This window comes from Phyllostomus discolor, chromosome 7 (assembly GCF_004126475.2).
Source record: "Phyllostomus discolor isolate MPI-MPIP mPhyDis1 chromosome 7, mPhyDis1.pri.v3, whole genome shotgun sequence".
Taxonomy (NCBI): Eukaryota; Metazoa; Chordata; class Mammalia; order Chiroptera; family Phyllostomidae; genus Phyllostomus; species Phyllostomus discolor.
In genome coordinates this window covers 78,982,261-79,005,122 of record NC_040909.2, presented here as the reverse complement: position 1 = coordinate 79,005,122, position 22,862 = coordinate 78,982,261, and positions in this window count along the sequence as shown.

Here is a 22,862-nt window from a genome sequence, read left to right as displayed (position 1 = left end):
CACTTGATTTACACTCAGACACATGCGGAGAAAAAATGGAGAGATAGAAAATAAAAGAATGTGATAAATGTTAAATGAATACTCTGTAAACATATTTAAATAAGTTTTTCTATGAATGCTTCATTATAATTACTTCTTAGAGAAAAAGTAATTTTTTAAGCTTAAGTTTTACAAATTACAACATAGATTGTTTTGTGGGAGGAAATAAAATGTACTGGCTAACATCAGAAATCTAGTAGCTTGACTGAAAACAAGAAATATTTCAACATTTAACACCTTTATGATAGTATGCAAGTGATTTAATTTATACGTGTGGTCATATTATTACTATCACAGTTTCAGTTTTTTTTATGCTTCATTTTCAGCTCATATGTTTGTAAACCAGTATCAAGAACACGAGAAATTTATTTGAAATAATGACACTTTTCTTTGGAACAAAGTCAATATTTTAAAGCAACATGATTGGTTGGGAAACAGAGCTGTGGGTTTATGTCAGCTGCTTCTTTGGGCACATTGTTGATTCCTGAATGGGGTCATAAAACCTGCCTAAGTGTTGTGGATGAACTAGATGGCTTTCTGAGCTTCCCTCTTGATTAGAGATCTGTGAGTCTGATAATTGCCCTGAGAAAATGAGACCCAAATAAAATTTAAATGTACTTACACGATTTGCTATACAGATATTATGAGGCTGAAAGAAGATAATACTAATGTTAGTGAATGGCATTCCTTTACTTAGAGGGAGATTAGCTTACAGTGAACCTTGTTCCCCTGCCACACCTTCCTCCCTGCTTCCTGCCCTCTGTTTCCCACTATGAGCTTCTTGACTGTCACACAGGTAGACACTCCTGTGCTCTAGAAATTGGTCAGTGCCCCTGACTTACACATATGCTGCAATATTTGTTAGCACACTGGATGGGGTGGGGATATGTTTAATATGCATGGCTATTCTCAAGTAAGAAGCAGTTAATAAATTTACTATTAAATAATTTTTAAAGCTAAACTAGTCACTTGACTAAAAATAAGATAAAAGGTGTTTATGTTTAAACGGTTTTACATGTTCCTTATATTTTAAAGTATATACTTGAGACATTTTAAATATTTCCCCTAAACCACAGAATCAAATAGTATTTTAGTAAATATGTTTTATTATATATACAGCAAATAAGCTTTAATAGAAAAGGCCCTAATATCACAGATAATAGCAATTAGTAAAGGAAATATGTATAAGGAAACTTATATGTATAATCCACAGCTTTCAGTTGAACAGATTGAATCTACCCATTGTCTCCCTGGAAAAAATGTTCCATCTTCTTTAACTTTGATTTGAATTGGACAGCAACTGTTCTCTCTAGGGAAATATTCTCAACAGAAAATCCAGGAGGTCTATGGTCAATAATAAAAGAAAAAAAAAGAGAGAAATGGGAAAAATATATTTTGAATAAATACATAGGTCACAAAAAGAATGATATACTTGGAAGCATTTTTATGGTGTCTGTACATCCTCTTTTCAGGGCTGGATTTAATCAGAGAAACACCCAGCAACATGTGAGTTGTGTGATGCTATGGCATTCAAAATGATACAAATTTTTGAGCAAAGTTGTAAATTACATAAAATATCTCCTTTAAAATCTGAGCTCATACAATTATATCTACTCTATAGTTGTAGTATGTGTTAAAGTAACCATAAACAATAATGTTCTCAACTAATAATATCTGGAATAGTTATTTTTTATCTTGTAATAGGTAAGTTCAGATCACCTCATAACCAGAGTGTAATGAAATTGTCAACATTTTCTTCATTTCTTCTTTTCCTGACGAATGGTGTGAACATATCACCTTTTTTCTCTTAATGGAAAACCTAACTAGAATACATCAAAATGCTATTAGGCTTTTCATTTTCTTACACAATGCAATGCTGGGACATTCATGAAGCCCTCATCGGGGCACCACTGTGGAATATCCTTGTCCCTGATAAAATGACTGCAAAAGAAAATCAGGCAGAATTGTTCTCTGGCTGGAATTGCTGCTCCTTTGTCACAGACTCACCCAGAATGTATGCAGGGAGATTATCTGTGCTGTAGGAATACACAAGAGTTATTTCACCAAAATGTATTTAAAATTTTACCCAAGTAATTTTAATGTGCAAGCATTAATGAAATTGTCTTCATGTCCCACACTACTCATGCATATGCTCTATTTTGGAATTAAGAATTGCAGCATCATAGACTGTCTGCCGTAAGTCTCAAAAGATGCTTATGGCAATAGTATGTAGAAAGAAGGTAACATAAAATCAAGTGTCCTTACCCCAGGGGAAATATCTGTAGCCTATTCATTGTTTAATTTATTTTGTCTTGAACTAAACCAATAGTGGTATATAACATAAATCTAAGTGAGCATATATGAAGCATAGAAGTCAGTATAGGAAAAGGACCTTCTTTCCATCTATAAAATTTTACCTATAGATTATAAGTATTTAAATAGCAAGTAACATTTTGCTCTAATGGTACTTTAACAAGAAGAAAACATTAATAGTATTTTTGTTTTCCTCATATGCAATCAAATTACCTTGTAATAAAATAAAAGTAAGAATACTTATGAAACGGAATACATATATGTACATACACACATGCATGCGTTTTTGTATATATAAACACACATATATATGCGTATAGGTGTATTATCTCTATATCTTTCAGTAATCTCAAATGATTTTTCAGTAATCAACACAAATTGCGATATCATTTTTAGATAGGTAGTCTAGGGTGCCATAAGTAATCTCATAACTTAAGAAATCAATTAACTTCCAGGAAAAATAATTTAAAGCTATTTTGAATCCCCAGAGTATTCAGCACAGTAAAAATTGCTTCATGCTGACTTGTACCAATCAGTTCTAAATACTCTAAATTGTTACTAAATTAACAGACCACTGAATGTTTTGTCTAGGTATGTTATTCTTGATGAGGCTTTAGCAAATTCTTCTACTAACATCTAAGCAGTAGGACTTGATTTGCTCTGAATGACAAATCAGGAGCAAGTATTTCTCCTAATGTTTGGGAATAACAATAAGTATTTTCTTGGATCTTTTGTTATGGTTTATTTTTAAAAAGTTAACTAGTGTTATGGGAAGACTTCATAGTGAAATATTTTCATTTTATTCTCACCTCCACAAAAATGCACCAGCTGTGCAGAGAAACTAATTTCAAGTACAAAAATGATGATACAGTATTCAGTAACTGAAATTCCCAGAACAAAGACTTGTTAAGAATACACAGTACAGTCCTTCCGAAACCCAAATAATTTACTACTAAACATGGGGTCTACACTCTAAGGTCAGAATAAAGAGATTGATGCCCATACCTCATTTCTTATTTTCTGTGTCTGGATAATCAAAAGGCCAAAACCAAATATATATGCATCACATGTTCCTTAGGGGGATAATTTTCCAAAGAAATGTATTGTTAAATTGAAAATGAGAATTTAATTTTGTGCTGATTTTATACATAGGTAAAAATCATTAAAATAATTTGGAAACTACTTAGCCACTGTCTTTAAATTTGATTGATTTAAGATACAATAGTCACTATAGAAAAATTTGCACTTTTTATTCAGGCTCATCAGTGTGGTATAGTTATAGCCTCAGATAGATGTGTTTTCAAATCAGGGAAAAATTAAATAAAATGCACATAGAAATTGAATGTTGAGGTCATTAGCCACAACCATTTGGTCTTGCTAAAATAACAGCCCAATTGTCTGCATAGCAATTTACATAGCATTAACCATTACACTGTGTTCTACAATTTGGCTTTAGGAGGTTACTATACCTTGATTTACTTTGTTAAAAGAGAACATTTTCTAAGCATCAAAGTAATGATGTTTTAGGGCCTGCTATATCTCTGCTGGCAGCTTCTGTGTAAATAAGGTGTCATGAACTGAAAACCCTGAAATTTTAACCACACAAAAAATCTTTAGGACAAACCTCACAATCTTCTATTTTAAAAACATCAAAGGGGAAAAAAGGTAAATTAGAAACTGGTATCTATAGATTTTAGCCTGCGTTACATTTTGTAGCCATGGCCTAGATTTCTCAGGCTTCTGTTATTGGGGTAGCATTCATTTGCTTTATTTTTAATTATAGGTGTAAAGAAGCTGCCTCTCTGATTCACTTACTTCAGCATTAGCTGCTCCTGGTAGATGCTCAATCCTCTAGATATCTGTCACAATTTTGGATTGGGTACCCATTATCGAGATTGATAGCAGTTATCAAACCTCAAAATATGTGTGTGTTCTCTTTTAAATATTAGCTGTCAGAGTGTGATAAGTTGTGTCGGGTTGTGTGGAGCAGGGTTGAACATATGGCACAGTGAGGCTTAGTTTTCAAGACGAACACAGTTTATAGCTGAAATCCATGAAAAAGAGAAAGGCAGGCAGAAAGCCAACCTGTGCAGAAGACAAACACATCAATGTTCAGTAACAGCTCCAGAGACAGGAAAACAATGTGACCTTCCTAGTTTTCGTCTTATAAAGTGACTTGTTTACCTTTTAACTTTAAAAAGCATAAAAGCAAGAAAGAGCATAAAATGGATGTGGTTGTGCCATGGGGGAATGTGAGGTTTATTGTTAAGTTCTTGGAGAGAGCTTTCTACCAAAGAATTAGGAAATTCTTGAAATTAGTGTTCTGTGTCATGCCCTATTTTATGAAAATACTCCCATTTTGGAGAGGTAATTGAAATTGGTATGGGGCACTCGAGAACTGATTTTTAAAGGTGACTTAGTTTGAGGATTTTTTGGTCATATATTTAATATGTTTCTGTTAAACACCACCTATCAGTTTAGAAGCAGTACATATTGGCATATCAAAGCTCTAGCATATTTAACTTGCTTTAACTATTCTATTTTTTCCTTTCTTTTACATTTTAAATAATGGTCTGTAAATATTTTGCTTAGCTATTTTTCTGGAGAAATATGTACATTAATTCTACCTAATTGACTACCCCAACAGCCTTTCTGGTGTCCTTGAAGAAGAGATAGCTCTCAAAAGGAAGCCCTAGGTCAGGGTTGCCTCTTTAAGGTTCTTTAAAAGTATGTAATTGTCCCTTTGTCCACGCAGTCTAACAAATGTTTTCTTCTGACAAAGGCTTACTGCTAATTTTATTACTATTGTGTTATTTGTCTTTAAAATGTACTGGTGGAGAGTCCACTTTTAACCAAGTGACTGCATTTTAATTAAGCAGAAAACTTGAAAAAAGAAGGCTTTTGCAGAGAGGCTTAATTGCTTCCTGCAGCCTTTATGAAAAGGGCAGGGTGTTAAAACAAACATCCCACTTTTATTTTCAAAGGAGAAAAAAATCAGAGCTAAAGATAATCTCTCCATTAGTATTATTAATAGTGCTCAGCTTTCTTGACATGCTTTCAAAGCAGACGGACTTGTCATGAGCATCACATTTGCAAGCACTGTCACAGCTCCTGAGGACTCTGGTGAAAGCAGGGAGGTGTGTTAACAGGAACCGCAAACGGCCTTTGGAGAACAATAGGCTTACCTGAGACTGTGCCTAGCTTTTCAAAAAATAAGTCTCTATGTTGCACTCCTTATTCTCGTTAGTGGTCATATGATATTTGACCCAGCATAATTTTTAAGTACTGTTCCCAATTCTAAAGTCTTTTCATATCCCCTTCAGAGTATCTAATTTGAATGTTATAACATGCACCCACAGAACAGTGATTCCAAGATGCCTGTCCAATGGTTTCTTGCATGAAGACTTAGCTACTCACTTTGGTGGATATGTAATTTACATTTCATCCAAAATATTTGAATTTATAGTTCTGCTAACTCTCCTAGTACTCAGGTGTTATAAATAATTATCCTTTAGAAACTCATGGTATTAAGCTAACAGCTATAGATGATCCCAAGATTTTCAGAACAATGTGTCATGAAACTCTTCAAGCAAATCAGAAGCACTCAACAAGAACAAACTAAAAGTCTTATACAAATGTGTGTAACTAGGATATAATTTCTGTTCTCCTGTTCTGCTTTATAATTAATCTGCTCTGTGTTTCTGGTATCATCGAATAAAAGATTTTTGTGATGGCAGTTTCTCTAGGCAAGCTAGCCAAGGGGATGGGCTAAGTTTATATGACAGCATTTTGTTTCAACAGAGCATGGTTGCAGCATGATTGTTTGAATAGGTAATCAGCTTGGGTATTGTTTTGAGATTTCTTTTTTTCTTAGGTCAAGTCAGTTCTTAACTGACATCCTTTTATAGAATTAGGCAAGGACTAACTGAGTTTGGCATCTAATCTGTTTTAGCCAGGAGTTCATTTTATCCGTCGTTTCCATCCACTGGGAATGCAAGCTCCCCATCATGTAAACCATGTGGGCTCCCTTTCTTTGTAGAATTTTTGTACAGTTTTGTATCAGAATTGAAATATGAGATGAAATATTTCAGATAGTCACATGAAATAAATATGCTATAGAAAAATCTCCGAGAAAAAGGTTGTCCTAAAAATAAGACAGATTCGCACACAAACACATCAGATACACTGACACAATTTTTTTAAAGTCATAATTTTAGAGAGTTGTGGATAGAGCTATTTTTAATCTATCTTTATTTGCTATAATACATTTATATACCTTACAATGTTCACAAGGAATATGTTTACCTTGTAAAATGTTTAAACCAGTAGGACAGAAAGTCAGATTATAATGGGGTTTTTTACTGGATATATGTTTTTTATTTAGATCCCTAGCAAAGAAGATCACAGCAATATATGCAAACCAACCAGTATGTGGTTTCCCTTATTAAATATTGCATTGGAACAATGCAGTCTTAAAATAGAAAATGTTATAGGATGCATAAAAATAAAGTTTTGATCCACTAATATAATTGTTAATATGTGATTCACATTAAAAACATACCCAAAAGTAACAAAGAAAAGGCACATGGGTTATTATTCATCGTATTTGAGTGGGACAAGTAAATTCTCAAAAGATTTTATCTTATCTTTTATTTAATCTTTATTGTGTTTTTCCACTACCACTTAGTTCATCTTATACCACTTACCCCATCAAAATATTTTGTAATTACTTTAAACCAATAGAAATATGCAATCAAGTTATTAGGACTTGAATTTATAAATATATATACATGTGTAAGTGCACATGTTATGGCTATGTGTGCATATGTACCTTCATGTGTACACTCACACATATATTACTCTAGTGACCTTTTATTCTTCTATTAACTTCATTTGAAGATATTTAAAATGAAAATAAAAAGAAGGAATGATAAAGAATTGTTCCTATCCCCGATTAAAAAAAGGATAGAAAATATTATGACATTATTGGGGGTATTTGAAGCTTTTAGCTTGGAAGAAATCCAGAAATGTCATATGGTTTTGTTCATGGTTATTTTCCTCCCATTGAGTTGGCCTCTCCAACCTTTAGCTCTGATGCTCAGGGGAAGGAAAGCACAGCAGTTGAATTCTACCCATTCACACTCTACCTGACTGTGAAGAAAGATAACAGTTCTGGTCCCTGTTACTTTCAGTTCTTTCTTTGAGATGACTTAATTCATCATAACCAGAGGAAGCAATAAAAAATAAGGTTGAAGTTTGTGCTTTTGTTCTAACATAAACTCTGCCTTATATATATTCAGATTCCTTGCCTAGTTGGAGGAAATATTCATGACTAATATTAAACTAAGCCCAGAATTAGGCAAAATGTATCAGACATATTGAAGTGAACATTTTATCATGTGCCATGCCAGCCAGATTAAAGAAAAGAGTGCCTGACATCGAAGGGATATTGCATGATTTCAAGTAATCTATTTATATATGACAGGAATGGTCTGATTTCTGCAGAGTGTAACCTGATGAAATCACTACTTGCCTTCAAAATCATGATTGTATAAATGTATATATTTTAAGGTGGGATTTTAAATTACAATTAACAAAGTGTAGGTAAATATGCTTAAGAATTAGTGACATAGGGAGTTGAGAAATTGGTATAAATACAAAGGTTTTCAAGCCATCAGTGTTAGAGACTAGTACAGATGCTTGTCATGTCCCTGAAAATCTAAGAGCAAAAATTTTCACACAAGTTAATATTATTCTGCTACCCAGAGATAGGTGTGGCTGTGGGAAGGAGTTACATCACCAATTGTGGAAGTAACTAAAATATAAAATTAAAATATAAAACATAAACAGTATTCTGTTATTAGCAATACCTACTTAATCAGAAAATGACTATATTTATAAAACTCAGGTTTATTATGTTCTTTATATTGTCACATTTTCAAGTAAAATTATAGAATTTGCTCCATAAAAGTGTTTCTATGTCCCTACTTATTTTCCTTGTTTATTAAGGAATAATGACTGAAGGAATGCAGACCATCATACCGACACAGTTTAATTATTATTTAACTTTCGTGTGGAAGAGGCCTTTGGAGAAAGAGGGAGGGAGGAGGAGGTGTTTGTTGGGAGAGAGAGACAGACTAAAGTTGAAACCACTCATTTTATTACCAGCAAGGACAAAGTATAGTGAAACAGAAATCCTTTGAGTGAACAATCATTGCATTTGGATGCTCTTACCAGGTATTGGGAGCATCCCAATGGTCAGAGCAATCAATAAGAGCAATCAATGGTCAATTGACTTTATTTCCCTTTCTTAAGTAATTGGTATTACTTTTCCATGTTTGTAGGACTAGCTGAGCAAATCTAACAGAACCACCTGTCAAGCAGTCCATAAAGTTTGTTAAACAAGACAAACAGAGGTTAGGGGTGATGCTTGTCAAATTGGGTTCTGCTAGAAGCAGCAAGTAAAGTTATGACTGAAGCTCAAGTATTTCATTTCCAGAGATTTAGGCAATATCTCCATGGTGCATGTGGGGGAGCTACAGGACAGACACAATCAGAGCTGGCTTTGTACATCAATAATGGCAAACTATATTTTCTCATAACCTTTTCTTTTTTGTTCAAGAGGGTGAATTTCATTTTAAACTGTAATCTGTGACTTTTGAAATCATCATGGCAGCCTTATGTGCAGGTGAAAGGTACCAGACCTTCAGGAAATAATTAAGTTTCCCTCACCCCAAGATTTCTGACAGAATTAAATTTTTAGGAAATGGTAATCAGAGTTATGCACTAGTATTGCAGGTCAGTGAATACAGGCCACAAATACCGCTAAAGTCATTTTCACAAGACCCAGACTAGGATCTAGGTTTAAATATTTTCTACTTTCAATTTCCAATTACATTTTAACTACCTGCAACTTCTGAATGTATTGCTAATACCATCTTAATCACAAATGGGCATTAGATGGTCTAACTACAACAGCAAACATGATGACTTAGAAACTATAAAACTTTAAGACATAAAGTATAGTAAAGATAATATTTTTTAGAGAGGGGTAAGGGTGAGAGAAAGAGAGGGAGAGAAACATCAATGTGTGGTTGCCCCTCTCAAGCACCCTATGGGGGACCTGGCCTGCAACCCAGGCATGTGCCCTGACTGGGAATCCAATCGGTGACCTTTTGCTTTGGAATGCAGCTTGCAATCCACTGAGCCACACCAGCCAGGGCATAGTAAAGATAATTTTTATATCTAAGTGGTCATTATAACATAGTCTCGACAATCCCAAGGTAAAATTTAAATGTTGGCTTGGAAATCATTTATTCTCTCTCTCTTACTCCCTCCCTCTCCCTTTCTCCCCTCTTTTTTAGAAAGTGAGACTTTCTGGATGCACAGTTGGTAGACACTCAGCACACTAGCTAAATATTAGGGAAAAGTGTCCTTTCGCAGGAAAGGTAGTGCACTTTAGCTCCTGTATGATACATCACCCATAATAAATAGGGGAACACAAAAAAGTTAGAATTATCTTCTGGAGAGTGGGTTCCACCTAGTACAGGCTTCTTCTGCTAGGTAAGTGTTCTAGAAACTCATTTGTATCAGTGTACCAATAGACATTGTTGTGAGAGGCTGTGTTCAGCTTCAGTGAATTGTTTTTTCTAAAGACTCTCTTAACACAATTGCCCATTTCATGATGGGTGATTTACTAGTGCACCTGCCCACACCACACTGAATATTCAACAGTTTTTGACTAAAAACTGTATGACCTTGGGCCCCACCTTTCTTATTCACCTGACCTTGCCCTGAGCGACATTTTTTATTGTTTCTCCTGATGAAAAAAAGCCTCAAAGGGAAATATTTTGCCCACGTGGAAGAGGTGAAATAAAAAATGGCAGAAGTACAAAATCGACAAGTTCAAAAACAGTTTTGAGCAGTGGGAAAAAAATGTCTTGATAGATGTATTACATTGAATGGAGAGTGCTTTGAAGGTAACTAAAGTTTAAACATGTAAGAATAAATACACATTTTTAATAAATTCTGTTTTGGAGGGTCCCCCATTATTATATACATTATATATATTAATATATCATACACATGTATCTTGCTTGGACATTTTCTATTGGACAACCTCAAATAATCCTACATCCTTTGGGAAAATGTTAAGATTTTAACATTTAAAATACTTACTAAAATTATGGAGAAAATGGTATTCTTTAAAGGTTTATCTATGTATTGGGCTTCAATATTTTCTTTTCAACAGGTTTACAATTAGGAGTGCCATGTGCCATGGGACAAAGTTTAACTATATCTTGTACCCTCCAAATGAAAAACCAGACGTAATTAGTCATCTGGTGAAGCAATTTCAGTATATTATACATACCATTAACCACAGGGAAAACCCTCTCTGAGTAAAACAGAAAAGTGGTTGCTTTTTTGGTGTGTTTTTGTGTTAGAACGGTAGAAGACAGGATATTTGGAGATCTGATTGCCTCATAAAGCTAACTACATATCCAAAAACAATGCTCGTGAAAAAAGTATCGGTGTGGTTTTTGTGACACACAGTCCATGTATTGTCTCTTTTTTGGCACTTTCCTTACCTCCCAAGCCCATGATTACTCTTTCACAATACTTAGGCAACGTCCCAAATCCCACAAGGCTTAGTGCAGACACTTCCATTAGCATACCTTCAATATCATATTGAAATTGTTCATTTAATTGTATATTTCTTGAATTAGCCCATCATTTTAGTAATTTCTTTAACAAATTATTTAGCACTGTGTCTGATAGAAATGGGAACTCAATACATGTTTGGTGAGTAAATCTAGACAGGGACATACAGGTAACAGATATGAAACAGTTTGATGAAATAACTAAGTTTAATTATATGGGATGGAAGTTGAATAGATATTGTACTTGAAAAAAAAAGAATTAGACATAAGTACCAGCATTAACAACTATGTTTAATAAGGACAAACACATGAAAACAAAAGTGTAGAATTTAACCATGAGGGTTTGACTTCAAAGTATTTAGTAAATGCATGTAAGCTATGATTGATATATATCTTTTTTAATTTTAAGCTTTTTGAGCTAGTCTCCCAAATGAGCTGTATATAGGTGTGGGCAGAAAACAGGTTTATAGCTGTGAGTACATGACACACAGAATTTATTCCTGTATTATTATTATTTATTAATTATTATATTATTTATTTTTATTGCAGCTGTAAATCAATGTTAGTCCACCCATATGTTAACATTTAGTGAGGGCATACTCTTCCTCAGAGATTAAATCAATCTTTTTTGTTTAGTTTTTAATTTTATTTTATTATAATCGTTCAAGTACAGTTTTCTGCCTTTTACTCCCATCCCAGCCCACCTACCCAGCCCTCCCCATCTCCCTCCCTTGCTTCCACCTCACCCTTGGTTTTGTTCACGTGTCCTTTATACTTGCTCCTGCAAACCATTCCCCTTTGCCCCTGAAATTCCCTTTTTTGTTTAGTTTTATTTGAGTAAAATATGACCCTTACCACTTATAACTTTTGAAATTGATTAAAGTGTTCTCTATGGTCTATCATGTGATTAGTTTTCTAAAAGTTTATGAACATTTAGAAGCAAGGTTTGGCACACATAATATTTCATATACATGTATTATATCTTAATTACATCACTCACTTCTATGAAACCTCCCATAAAATTTTTACTTATGCAAATTTCACCTAGTATTTCTCTGTTGTGGAATAATGATGCTGTGGTATTTAGAAAATATAAGTTCAAAACTATCATATTATACTTAAATTATATAAATTAACTAACCTGAAATTTTACTATCCTTTGCAACCTTATTCAATTTTATTTACATTTGTTTGACATATCATTTACCACTGCAGTTTTTAGTGCTTGTAAGTTATCTTATTTTATATTGGGTGCTGCTTGGGTCAGTACATATTTAGACTTGACTAATTGCACTTATTACTATGCATTATGCATTGGGCTGTATCTCTTTCACCTTCTATGCTTTTGTTTTATGTTTCTGTTTTAAGCACCACCTTTATATTTTGTTTTTTAGATTTTATTTGTTTAATTTTTGTTTTCTGTATTGCATTAAAGATGAAGATGGTATTAGTAGCTCTATGTATTGATAATTACTTTCTGTATACTGAAACATACTTAAATTATCACGTATCTAAAACTCAATGACAACACAAAACAAAAAGCCATGGCCTGATTCTACACCAATGCACTATTATGAACTATTATAGACTCTTCCATTATAATCATGTTTCAGAAAGAATTCTATCTTTTTGGAGTCTTTAAACTTCTATCTGTTAAAGTGCCCACTTGCTATATGGACAGTTTTGCTATCCCTACTCCCTCCTTCACACTATTCTTCATCCTTTACCTTGTTTTGTCCAAACATGAGAGGCACTTACAAGTTCCAGCCAGGAGGACTCTCTGACCATGGCTAGAAGAGTAGGGCTGGTTTAGGTTTATAACATCGTTCAACTGTTATTCCTGACACTGCCCTTTGCTGTCATGAGATGTTGCTTATCAACACGAAAATGATACTATACTATAAAACCACTTCTACTTGTCTGTAAGATAGAAAAGATCTGCTTGTGTGCAATGAAGTAAACACTTTTATAGGATGCCAGGTCTGTATTGACTTCACAATATAAGAACAAATGTTTCCCAGTATGCCATTTGTATGGGAAAGTTTGAGACCTCATACTGCAAACTTTTTCCAGCAAAAGCATTTAATTTTATATTTTACTATTGTTTCTAATATCTTTTCCATTTTTGGTTGTTCTTAGTATTTATTGTTGAATCTATTTTTTCTATAACTGTACAATTATTTTTTTATGTTCTATATTGAAAAATGCACACTTTTATATCAATTTTAAGACCACAACAATGTACAGAAGGTAAGAGATTTCCCGTATACTTCTGTCCCACACACATGCACAGACTCCCTCATGATCAACATACTCTTCACAGTGGTGTGTTTGGTACGATTGTTAAACTTACACTGACCCATTATAATCACCCAAATTTCATAGTTTACATTAGGGGTAATTATTCATGTGTTACATTTCATGGGTTTTGACAAATATAAATGACATGTATCCACTATTATAGTTTTATACACTAAAATTTTATTGCTGATGGAAATGCAAAGTAGTATGGCCACTTTGGAAGACAGTTTCACAGTTTCTTTCAAAACTAAACATACTCTTACCACAGAATCCAGCATTCATGCTCCTTCACCCAAAAGATTGAAAGCTTATGTTCATGCAAAAACCTGCACACAGATGTGTGCTAAACATTTTGTTTCACTCACTAAAAATTTCTGTGCTCTGTTCATCTCTTCCCCTTAACACCTAAAAAGACCACTGGTCATTTTACTGTCTGTGATTTTTTCCCAGAATATCATATAGTTTGAATCATAGAATATATAGTCTTTTCTAACTGACTTTCTTCACTTAAACAATATGCATTTAAGGTTTCTACACATCTCTTCACAGCTTTATTACATTGAATGTTATTCCATTGTCTAGATGCACCACAGTTTATTTACACATTTACTTAAAGGATATGTTGGCTGATGTGAAGTTTAGGTAAGTATGAATAAAACTGCTGTGTAGGCTTTTGTGTGGACATAAATTTTTAATTCCTTATGGTAAATATCAAGGACAGTGAGTGCTGACTGTATGGTAAGAGTATGGTTAATTTTGTAAGAAACGGCCAGACTATCTTCCAAAAGTTGCCATTATATTTTGCAGGTGCACCAGCAATGAATCAGAGTTCCTGATTTTCCCAAATCTTACCAGCATTTGGTGTTGTCAGAGTTCTGGAAATTTGCTAATCTAATGGGTGTTTAGAGATATCTCATTGTTTATTTTTAATTTGTATGCTCCTGATAACATATGATGTGGTACATCTTTTCATGTGCTTGTTTTTCATCTGTATACATTCTCTTTTGAGGTGTCTGTTAAGATGTTTGGACTATTCTCTAATTGGGTTTGTTTTATTGTTGAGTTTTAAGAGTTTTTTGTATCTTTTGGATAACAGACTTTAACAGATGTGCATGATGTAATTACTTTTTCCAGTCTGTGGCTTGTGTTAATATTCTCTTGACATTGGTTTTTGCAGAGCAAAAATTTTAAATACTAATGAAACTCAGTTTGTCAATTATTGCTATTAAGGATCATGATGATTATGATGCTATATCTAAAAAGTCATCACCATGCCCAAGGTCATCTTGGTTTTCTTCAATGTTATCTTGCAAGAATTATAGTCTTGCACTTTATTATATCTGTGATTCATTTTGAATTAATTTTTATAAAAAGCATAATATTTATATCTAGATTTGTTTATTTTTGCATGTGGAAATCCAGTTGTTCTAGTGCCATTTGGTAAAATGTTTATTTTTGCTCCATTGTCCTACCAATGTTCTTTGGTAAAAGATCAGTTGACTATGTTCATGCAAGTCTATTTCTGCTTTATGCTCTGTGCCATTGATTTATGTGTATATTCTTTCTATAATACCACAATGTCTTCATTAGTATAATTTTATAACAGAAAATCTTGAGCCAGGTAGTGACAGTGTTACATCTTTTTTCTTCTTCATCATAAAGTTGTCTACTCCAGTCTCTGCTTTTCTGTGTAAACTTTAGAATTAGTTTGTCAATATTCACAAAATACCTTCCTGTGTTTTTGGTTTATATTATATAAATCTATAGGTCAAGCTGAGATGAAATGTCATATTGAAACTCTTGAGTCTTCCTACCATAAACATAGAATATTTCTCCATTATACTTCTGCTTGATATCTCACATCAAAGATTTTGTAGTTTTCCATATACAAGATTGTCAATATTTTATTAGATGTATATTAAGCATTTCACTTTTGTGGTGCTGTATAAATGGCACTGTGTATTTAACTTCAAATACCATGTTCTCATTGCTGGCATTTAGGAAAATTATTGGCTTTTGCATATTAACATTGCATCTTGCAAGCTTACTATAATTACTAGTTCTAGGATGTTTTTCTTTGTTAATTATTTTATATTTTCTCCATAGACAATAATGTCATCTGTAAACAAAAGCAGTCTCATTTCTTCCTTCTTGATGTGTTTTACTTCCTTTTCTTGTTTACTATTTTAGCTAAGACTCCCATCACATTGTTGAAAATAGTGACAAGAGGGGTTAACCTTATCTTATTCCTCATCTTAATGAGAAAGTTCAGAGCTTCTCACCTTTAAGTTTGATATTGGCTTTAGGGTTTTTGTAAAATTTTTATCAGGTTGATGAAGTTGGCTTTATTCTTAACTTATTGGAAGATTTTTAAATCATGAAATAGCACTTCATGATTCTGTCAAATGGTTTTTAAAAATCTATTCATATGATCATGAAATTTTTAGCTTATTGATATCATGGATTATATTCATTGATTTCCAAATGTTGAGTCAGGTTGCATACCTAAGATAAATCCCATCTGGTCATTGTGTGTAATTATTTTTATACATTGCTGGATTGGATATGTTAATATTTTGTTGAGGATTGTTGCATCTATGTTCATGGAAGATATTAATCTGTAGCTTTCTTTTCTTATATTGCCTTTATCTGTTTTTTTTTTTTTTAATGGGGTAAGGTTGGCATAAGGGAATGACTTAAAAAACATCCCCTTTGCTTCTATCTTGTAAAAACATTGTAGAAAATTGGTGTAATTTCTTTCATAAATGGTTGGTAGAATTCACCAGTGAACCCACTGGGGTTTGACCAGTTTTGGAGAGTTACTGCTTGTTTATTCAATTTCCTTAATAAATATAGACCTATTCATATTGTGTGTTTCTTCTTGTGTTAGTTTTGGCAGATTGTGTTTTCCAAGGAATTGGTCTATTTCACCTAGGTTATAAAATGCATGAGCATAGAGTTGTCCATAGTATCCCTTTATTCCTTTTTTAATTTAATCTTTATTGTATTTCTCCTTTGCCATATAGTCCCCTTCTACTCCTTCTGCCCAATAATTACCACACTGTTGTCTATGTCTGAGTCCTTTACTCTTGTTGCTCAATACCACCCTCCCAACCTCCACCCCGCCCCTAGCTGTCATTGCTTTCCATCTAGGAGTCTGTCCCCATTTCCCTTGTTAGTTCAGTTGTTAATTAGATTCCACAGATGAGTGAAATGATATGGTATTTGTCTTTCTCTGACTGTCATATCTCACTTAGCATAATGTTCTCCAGGTCCATCCATATTGTTGCAAAGGGTAAAGGTTTCTTCTTTTTAACACCAATTCCTATAAACCATCCAAAGAGGTACTTCACAGAACTAGAATAAGTATTTCAAAAATTTATATGGAACCACAAAAGACCCTGCATAGAAACAGCAATCCTGAGAAAGAAGAACAAAGTTGGAGGAATCATGCTGTCTAATATCAGACTATACCACAAAGCCATAGTAATTAAAACTGGTATAAAAACAGATGCACATATTAATGGAACACAACAGACAGCCCAAAAATAAACCCTCACCTTTATAGTCAATTAATATTTGACAGAGGATGCAAGCACATACAATAAGCTAAAGATAGTTTATTTAATAAATGGTGTTGGGAAAAGGGGAAAGATACATGCAGAAGAATAAAACTAGACAAGCTTTCTTACACCACACAAAAGAACGAACTCAAAATGGATCAAAGACTTAAATGTTAGACCCCAAACCATGAAAATCCTAGAAGAAAACATAGGCAGCAAGATCTCAGACATCACCTTAATATTTTCTGGCATATATCTCTTCAGGTAAGGGAGACAAAGGGAAAAATAAACAAATGGGACAATATCAAACTAAAAAAATTAAAACTAAAAAAGTTTTGTTTTATTTTTTTAATATTCATGGGATCTGTAGTGATGTCTCTCTTTCATTTGTGCTATTTGTAATTAGTATTCTCCTTATTTTCTTACTTATCCTGGCTAAGATAATCAAAACAAATAGCTGGTTCTTTGAAAAGAATATTTTATTTATCTTTTCAAAAAACATTTTGTTTGATTTACTTCATTGTGTTTCTATTTTCCAATTCAATGATTTCTGCTCTAATTTTTATTATTTTATTTCTTTTGTTTATTTTATATTTAATTTGCCCTTCTTTTGTTAGTTTCTTATAATGTAAGTTTAAATATTGTTTTTTAGATCTTTTCTTTTTTCAAATATATGCATTCAATGCTATTAATTTCTCACAAGGCACTGTTTTGTATGACCCACAAATTTTGTTAAGTTGTGTTTTTATTTTCATTTAGTTAAAATATTTCAAAAACCTTCTTAAGATTTATTTTTGACCTATTTGGTATTATTAAGTTTGTTCTTTAATCTTTAAGTATTTGGACAATATTCAGTTATCTCTATGTTATTTATTTCTGAGAACAGATGTTGTATGGTTTCATTATTTAATATCATTTGTTAAGAATGTTATCTAAGTGAATAGTTCAAGTTTGCTCAGGAATATGTATTCTGATGTTGTTCGATAATGTGGTTTATAAATGTCCATAAAATCAAGCTGATTAATGGATTGTTGAGTTCATGAATGTTCTTACTGATTTTCTGCCTGCTGGGTCTGTCCATGTCTGATACAGGTGTGTTAAAGTTTCTACAATAGCAGATTCATCTTGCAGTTCTATCAGGTTTGCCTGACATATTTTGATGTTGTGTTGGTAGGATCATATACATTACATATCATTATGTCTTCTTGGAGAATTGACCCCTTTGTCATTATGTAATGTTACTTTTTATCCCAGGTAATTTTTCTAGCTCTGAAGTCTGCTCTATATGAAATTCATATAACTATGGTTGCTTTCTTTTGGTTACTTTAGCATGGCATATTTGTCTACATTTAACCTATATGTGTCTTTATATTTACAGTGGGTTTCTTGTAGGCAATGTGTAGTTGTTTTTTTTTGTTGTTGTTCTACTCTTACAATCTTTTAATTGGTTCATTTAAATCATTCACAAAGTGATTATTGATGTACTTGAGTTAATATCCACCTTATTTGTTGTATTTGTTGCTCCTGCTGTTTCTCTTTTTGTCGTCCAATCATTTTCTGGTTTATACAGTTTATTGAGCATTTTATATGATTTTATTTTCTCTGCTTCTTTAGCATATCAGTTATGCTTCTTCATTTACTCATTTTATTAGTTGCCCTAGAGTTTGCTATACACATTTACAACAAATTCAAGTTCACTTCAAATAACACTATGTCACTCACTGGTAATGCTAATACCTTATAATGACAAAATAATCCTAATTTGGCCCTGGCTGGCATAGCTCAGTGGATTGAGCACCGGCTGTGAACCAAAGTGTCGCAGGTTCGATTCCCAGTCAAGCCACATACCTGGGTTGCAGGACACAGCCCCCAGCAACCGCACATTGATGTTTCTCTCTCCCTCTCTTTCTCCCTCCCTTCCCTCTCTAAAAATAAATAAATAAAATATTTAAAAAAATTCTAATTTCTCCCTTCTGTCTCTGTATCATTTTATTATTAATTTAATTTTCTAAGAGGCTACATAAGCATATACACATACATATATGGAAATAGGCAATAGCAATGTTGCTATTACTTTGAATAAACTATTATGTTATATCAATTAAGAAAAATAATTTTTACTTTAAGCTTAATTTATACTCCCCCTTTTTTTCTGTAGATCTGTGTTTCAGGTACTCTTGCACAGGGGTCCCCAAGCCCTGAACCACAGAATGTGCTGTTTCACAGTCCATTAGGAACTGGGCCACTAGTGAAGCTCACTTGACTTCAACTTCCTGTTGCACACCCACCCCCACAAGGAAACCAATCCCTGGTGCCAAAAAAGTTTGGGGACCACTGTTCTAGAAGTATAAAATGTAACTCTAGTTTTAAGGATCTTGTCTGTCTTGTTTGCTGGTATTTACACAGCACCTGGACCATTCTCTAACTTAGTGAACAGTTATTAATAAATTATTGACGTTTATTAATTATTGAATGAATAAAAAAACAAATGAATATGCTATAGAAAATAACCTTTTTCTTTATCATAAATGTCACCAAAATGTGGCAGAGAAAACTACTAAAATGTTTTCCTACCCTGGAAATATGTGGTAACTTTGCATTCTAAAATACATGATTACTCAGACAGAGACTGCAATTAGGCAATTATACAAATAGTTTTAAAATATTATTAAATTTATGTTACTGTTCCCTTTAAAATGCCATTCTCCCACATCACAAGGATTCTAATATTCCCATTAAATACATAAAAAAACACAAAAATGTAGGTTTCTCTGAAACTAAAAATCCCATGAAAACCCCAAATCCTGAGAAAAATATGAGAGCAGGGTACATTCTCCTTTATTAATGTGTTAAGGTTCTTAGATTTACCCTCATTTCATTAAGGCTATGAATAAAAGTGAAATTCACTATTCAAGCATAAAATCTGTATAAATGGGGAAAATGATTTGTGTTTCTAAAACACAGTCACAGAGGACATTATTTTTTCTGCTTCAATTTTTATTATTCCTGCGAATCTTTAACTTGTTAATGTTAGGGCATATAGAAAACCCTTAGTATGAAATTTCCATTATGTTTGTTATCTAAAAAAGAAAAAGTTCAATTTCTGCCTTCACACTGAGGGTGGCTGGCATACCATGTTTGTAATACTTTGAGTTTCTTAGAGGAGAATATCTATATAAATATAAGATATCATTTTAGGTTTTTTGAGGGAATCCCATACTGCTTTCCACAGTGGCTGCAGCAGTCTGTATTCCCAGCAAAAATGTTCTAGGTAAGGTTTCCTTTTCTCCACAACCTTTCCAGCACTTGTTGATTTCATTATGATGGCCATTCTGACTGGTTTGAAGTAGTATTTTATTGTTTTTTTTTTAATTTGCATCTCTCTGATGGCTAGTGATGCTGAGCAACCTTTTGTATGTCTCTGGGCCCTCTATATGTCCTCCTTGGAAAAGTGTCCATCCAAGTCTTTTGCCCATTTTTCAATTGGTTTGTTTGTCTTCCTGGAGTAGCATCATGTGAGCTGTTTATATATTTTGGAGATCAGCTGGGATTATACCATAAGAATACTGAGACACCAATTCAAAAGAACCTATGCACACCAATTTTCATTGCAACACAATTTACAATAGCAAAGAGCTGGAAGCAACCTAAGTGCCCACCAGTAAATGAATAGATCAAAAAACTATTGTACATTTACACAATGGAATACTATGCAGCAGAAGAAAAGAAGGAGTTCCTGTCCTTCACAACAGTATGGATGGAACTGGAGAGCATTATGCTAAGTGAAATAAACCAGGCGGTGAGAGACAAATGCCGTATGATCTCACCTATAAGTGGATCCTAATCAACAAAACAAACAAACATGCAAAATATAACCAGAGAAATTGAAATAAAAAACAAATGAACAGTAACCAGAGGGGAGGAAGAAAGGGGATAATGGGGAAACAAGGTGAAAGTTTCTCAAGAAACATGTACAAAGGGCTCATGGAGAAAGCCACAGGTGGCCAGGATTGAGGGTGGGAGGTGAGGATGGGTGGACTGGGGAAAGTGGTGGTAGGAAAATGGAGACAACTGTACTTGAAAAATAAAAAATAAGTTTAAAAAGGGTATCATTTTAGAGAAATTTTAGAACATTGCAAATCAAATAATAAGAAAAATAAAGACAGAATTATGAGACAACTTCCTGTTTAAAGGGATTAATCAAATGCATATTTACATAACAGATGCTCAGATGAGTGTGGTAATAGCCAGAGGGAAAGAGGAGTAGGAGGTATAAGGAGATGGACAAAGGGAAGAATGAGGACAGAAAGAGACTGTGCTTGGGCCAATAGGCACACAATGCAGTGTGCAGATGATGTTTTATTGAGTGGTACACTTGAAACTTGTATGGTTATGAGAACCAATGTCACACCAATAAATTAAATAAAAAAGATCAATGGGAAGAAAAAGTCAGTGAGATTCCAGTATCAGACGTGTTGTAAATAGAGTTAAGGCTGAAATTAAAATGTTTAATATTAAAGACCTTAGCTGAGTCCTACTATGCAAAAAAAATTATGCATGCTTCTGGTCTATTTCATGATATTTAAATGATATTTCATGATACCATTGTTTTGTGTAATTGCCTGAATGTTGGTATGCAAGTTTCAGATAACTCTTTTGTCTGAGAAAATACCTTATTTGAACAAAGATGGACTAAAATATCCATAATAGAAAATTTTACAACCCGCTGAAATTAATTTGAGTAATTTGAAGATATGTTTATTCATCACAGCAGTTTCAGAAATATATATTATTACCAATTGACCTGTTCCTATGGTGAACAGGAGCAAAGGAAAAAAGCTTTCTGAGAGTAAAATGCTTCACCATGGGGCTAGAGTAACTCTTTATGAGCAGTGGGTCTTATGTGCAAATAACCTATTCTGTGCTGCTCAGTGGTTTCCTAGAGACAAGATGAAGTTAATTTGTCAGACTGTAACTATAATAACAAAAATAATGGCAAAATTTCCGTTTGCTTCAATTGATTTGGGCAAGATATTTTGCTATAATTACAAATTCTAACCTTAAAACACATAAAAATGCTCAAATAAAGGAAAGAAAATGTAATACCTCCAGAAGCAAGTGAATAAATTCATTTACTGGAAGGGACATTTTTGTCCCATTGCATATTTATTATCTGATTCTAAGACTGATATATTTTCTTCCTTTTTAAAGATCAGTTATGCGGCCCTGGATGGTAGCACAATTGGTTGAAATGCTATAGGTTTGATGCCTAGTTAGGGCATGTACAAGCAACCAATGTAAATGTTTACATAATTTATTTTGTTTGCCATATAACTTTTGAGGTTTATAAATTTTTATCTGTTTTCATAAAATTATTTTTTAATTTTTTAAAATTTAGTGGGCTTGATTTATTAGCCAAACTCAGACTCTTTCTTCATCAAGTTTTAAGTATAAATCACATTGTCTAGAAAATTATTCATAAGCCTCAAAAATGAATAGTTTATATTAGTGACCTATTGTTCTTTCAGTTGACCTTATCTTTTTAGTTTTGAATGTGCTTGTTACTCCTTTGAACACACACACACATACATGTATACACATATGTAAACTTATGTTTATGTATGTTTGCATGTGTTGTATATGTCTCTAAATGGGTGGATGGATGGATGGGTAGATAAAGTCTATTCTTATTGTACTATTATAGGATGTTTATGATGCTAAATATTGTAGTGGGTTTTTTCTACATTGATTTTAGAGTGGCAAAATGCTTATAACACAAAACAAATCTGAGTTCTTGAGACAGGGGTTTCATTTCACTAAAACATCAACTCTTAAGGCAACCTTGTCAATGCTATCAGACATATCTTTTTGTATTCTGTATCTCACTGACATCTCTTCAATGTAATGCCCTGACTGCTAGTGTGGAACACATTTTTTGAAATATGATGGAAAATGCTGAAAAACTACCAGTGAAACTTGCCAATAT